Source organism: Octodon degus, unplaced genomic scaffold (genome assembly GCF_000260255.1).
Source record: "Octodon degus isolate 3935 unplaced genomic scaffold, OctDeg1.0 scaffold00116, whole genome shotgun sequence".
In the NCBI taxonomy this organism is placed as follows: Eukaryota; Metazoa; Chordata; class Mammalia; order Rodentia; family Octodontidae; genus Octodon; species Octodon degus.
Genome location: NW_004524692.1, coordinates 741813 through 746395, shown reverse-complemented (window position 1 = coordinate 746395; position 4583 = coordinate 741813). Strand labels below are relative to the sequence as shown.

Below are 4583 nucleotides of genomic sequence, written 5' to 3'. Positions count from 1 at the left end.
TACATTCCCTTGCGTATTAATGAGCATCAGGTTTTTCAAGCTTTGGTGATTGCACTAGTCACCTTCCTAATGGCTGAACAAAATACCTGACACAATTTAAGGTGAGGTTTAATTTTGGCTCATGGTTGCAGAGAGCTCATTCCATGGTCTCCTGGCTCTAAGGCATGGTGGGAGGGTATGGTGGAAAAAATCTGCTTGTTTCATGGCAGCTGGCAAGGAGAGTGGGGTATCAGCCCCAGAGAACAAGGAACTAGGCACCAGATAGAGCACCCAAGGTCAGACCGCTACAACCCACCCAGAGTGCCCCACAGTGTGTTTTGCTAACCCCTAGGCAGCTGTTGAATCAATCAAGTATATAGGTCAGCCTACTGTCACAATAATATAAGAAGAATACTCACATGACTGTTCTTGTATGCAAGCCCTGTCAGCTTCCGTGGGTTATATAGTTGGGAGCAAGTGGTAGTTCTAAGGACAGGCAAGCCTTTGGCCTATGGAAGGATACTATTTCACACTCCTACTGTGCATGATTAAGAGCGTCTGTTGATCTTCAAGCCTCCAAATATTGTCCAACTTTGTTCTTTTTTTATTTTTAATATCTATGTATGTATGTATTTAGTACAGGGTCCACAGGGTCTACAGGGTCTCACTACATAGATTGGACTTGTAGTGATTCTCCTGTTTTCAGCCTGCCAAGTGCTGGGATTACAGGCATGAGCCACCATACCCAGTCTCAATCACCATCTCAGTGGGCTCCAGGTGTTGGGCCCGCACAGCATACCAGCGATTGAACCCCAGCTGCTGCGCTATTTTTAATTTTTAGATGCTGGAGATCAAACTGAAAGACTTGCTCAAATTTTTAAAATTATTATCTGATTATCATTATTATTATTAATTTATTTTTTTTGGTACCAGAGATCAAACTCAGGACTTTGCCAGGTAGGCGCTTATGATGCTGAGCTGTCTCCCCAGCTCTTTTTTTTTTTTCTTTTGCCTCAAAAAGTGACATTTATTCAAAGAAAATAAAAGAAAGAAAGAAAAAAATTAACAAGATGTCCATCCCTTGGGTCCCTTCCCTCCCCCCTCCAGCTGTTCCTCAGCCACCTAAGGTTGAACTCTGGTTGGGGCTAGGCAGTAGGACAGCCCCCTCAGATGAGGTCAGCAGCATTATAGGGCATCTCTTCAATGGAGCTGTTGTAGAAAGTCTCAATGTCTCAAAGAGTTCTTTTGCCTTCTTCTGTAACTTTTTTTTTTTTTTTTTTTCCGCATGCCTTCAGGGCAGGTTTGGCTGGCTGGAGTCGTGGGGATCGAACCACAGCAACCTGAGCCTACCTGCTTGGTCGAAGCAGCCACTTAAAGAACTGAGTTAAGGGGCCGGCCCCCTCTGTCACCATTTTAATAGCTACACCCTTATGGCCAAAGCAGTCTCCACAACTGATTCTGTGGATGTAGTTTTCCCTGTTCATCAGAAGATCATACTTGATGACTAAAGAAACCTGCTGCACATCAATGTCTCTGGCCAGTAAGTCAGTGGTGATCAATACTCTGTTGGAGCCAGACCAGAGGATCACATCTTGTTCCTTTCAGTCCATATCTCCATGCATGGCAGAGTCAGTGAAGTCTCAGGCTTGCATCTTCTCTCTGAGTCAATCAATCTTCCTTTGGATGTTAATGAAGATGACCTCCTGGGTGCTGGTCAGGGTCTCATATGAGTCACATAACGTGTGCAGCTTCCATTCCTCTTGTTCCACATTGATGTAGAATTGGCAGATACCCTTCAGGGCCAACTCTTCCTTCTTGACAAGAATCCAAATGGGGTCTCTCATGAACTTCTTGGTCACCTCCAGCACATCAGAAGGCATTGTGGCTGACAACAAAACCACCTAAGTGTTGCTGTTGAGCTTTTGGAATATGTCATAAATCTGGTCCTTGAATCCACTGCTCAACACTTCATTAACTTCATCTAACACAAACATCTTGATGCATTTGGGAGACAGGTATCTGCGGTTAAGTATATCAAGCATGCAGCCAGAGGTTCCCACGATGGTATGGGGAGCTTCCATCTGCAGCTTTTGTACATCAGTGCGTACATTGGTGCCCCCAGTACAGGCATGACATGAGGCTCCCATGTGATCTCCTAATGCCATGACCACCTTTTGTGTCTGCTGAGCCAATTCTCAAGTGGGAGCCAGAACCAAAGCCTGGGTAGCCTTCAGCTCTAATTCAATATGTTGCGGAATTGATATGGCAAATGTGGCTATATTCCCAGTCCCAGACTGGGCTTGAGCAATCACATCATAACCCTTGATACCAGGAAGAATGGCATGCTGCTGGATGGCAGAGGGCTTCTCAAAGCCATAGGCATAGATGCCCCAAAGAAGGGACTCAGAGAGGTTCATGTTATTGAAGCTGTCAACAATCTCATTCCATTTACTCTCGATGACACCTTGAGCCTCCATCCCATCTGGGTCGTTGTCTCAGAATTGGGAATCCTGACTTGCAGACCTGATCCTTAGAAACTCCCCCACCTCTTTTCTGATATTTTTCTGTCCCTTGTCCTAATCTTTATTTTTATTTTAAAGAGAAAAAAACAAAACAAAACAAGATAATAGGAGGGTAACAATGATTAATACATTGCATATTGTTATGTTTAAGTTAGTTACTCAGAGTAGAAGATATCAGAATTTAATTATCCAAACAATATTAGAACAAACCTTTTCAATGAACTAAGAGGAATTAATAGTACAACTATCTTAACTAATATATATATATATATATATATATATATATATATACATAATTTTTTCTTTTTTCTCCCTTCCTTCATTTCTCCATTCTTCCATCCTAGTTCCTCTTTCCTTTGGAAGTTCCTTCCCATCTCCCAGTATCTGTTGTATATTCTGTATCTTATTTGCTCTTTCAACTTCTCACACCAGGGAGGTGATACAATGTTTACGAATGTGTGTTTGGTTTATTTCACTCTATATTTTTTCTAAGCCATTTCCATGCTCTTTTTCATATGTGAGGTTTTTCTGTGACTTTCTGTTCCACCGGGGTTGTGTTTTTAATTTTGCATGTTGAGGACAGGGGACTGGGAACCGAACCCTGGACCTTCACATTGAATTACATTCTCAGCCCTCTTTTGCTTTGAGACGAGTTCTTGCTAAGTCACTGCGTTGCCCAGACTGGGTACAAGTGTGCCATTCTCCCGTCTTGCCTCCTGTAATGTTGGTATTACAGGAATATACCACCACGCCTAGGTTTGATGATACATAATTTAAGATTTCTTTCTAAGAGCCTAATGCACCCTGCCAGTTCCCTGCCTACCTCTGGCTCTGATTATTCTGTTTATACCAACTTCCAGCTGCCGGGGACTTCTGCCAACACATGCCTCTGCCCCACTAGTGAAACCACCCGGAGATGCAGCCCCGTGGGCTCTCTGGAGCAGCTCTGAACCAGCACCGAGGAAGTCGGTTTACAAATCCCCAACTCTTCTCCAAGTGGAGTAACCCTGAGCTCCGTATCTCTACTGACTCCCATAGTCCCACCTAGCCACAGTGACGGCTTCATAACTTGGTAGCTATCCTTCACCGTTTCACTTTTCCATGCTTTCGTAGGTATTTTTCTGGATCCATCTCTTGAACTATTTGCAGTCAGATGTTTGTCGCATTGGAGGGGAATCCAGACCATGCATAGCAGTTAGCCCTGGTTGTCAACTCCTTTGTGCTGAGAGTGCATTGTGCGCATGCTCGGCTCTGTAAAGGGTTCACCCACTGATGGGTTCTGGGCTGAGTGGGCCACTGGGAGACCAGGCCCGGTGGAGGGTGGGGTCGGGCTGTGCGAACTTAGAACTGCATCTGCCTCTGGTTCAGTCCTCTGCTGCTCTTTTTATCTAGTACTTAGAAATTTTTTTTTTAATTTTTAAAAGTAATTTTATTGAGAAACAAATAGCAATAAGACAGTTTCAAAACAGATTACTAGCACAGTTTCAATAATTAATGTTTTACACATTGTTGTCTTAGTACATTGTTGTCATTGTACAAGATGCAGACATGACATGCTGGCCACAAACACTATTAGAACAAATCTCTCTATTCATTGAATTAAGAGAATGCAGCTGTATATCTACCTTAACTATCCTATTTTGTTTATAGTGAGGGTCATCAGTGGTGGGATTTTTTTCTATGTTTTTTATGTCCAAATATGACACAGCAAATGTGCTGACTTTGTGATTAGAAAAACTTTTTAAACAAAACTATTTTTCATATATTCTTTCATTTATTTTGTCATTTTTCTTTTTTTTCCTTGTTTTTCTTTTTTTATTTTTTCCATAATTTTATTCATAAACAAATAGCAATGAGACAATTTCAAATCAAATCAGTAGGACAGTTTCAATAATTAACACATTGCATAATTCCTCCCAGTGGTTAATTGTTGTACAAGATGCGGGCATGATATCCTATCTACAAACACCATTAGAAAAAATCACTCTATTCATTAAGAGAATGTAACTATATATCTATCCTAACCACTTTGAATACGCAGATACAAAATGGACATTCATCTGTATACCCTTTTTTTGTTAA

General features: G+C 41.9%; 1 pseudogene; it reads right to left on the bottom strand.

Moving 5' to 3' along the window:
- Window positions 1–1407: 1407 nt before the first annotated feature.
- The window catches only part of LOC101576274, a 24556-nt pseudogene continuing 21380 nt past the window's right edge, over window positions 1408–4583 (bottom strand).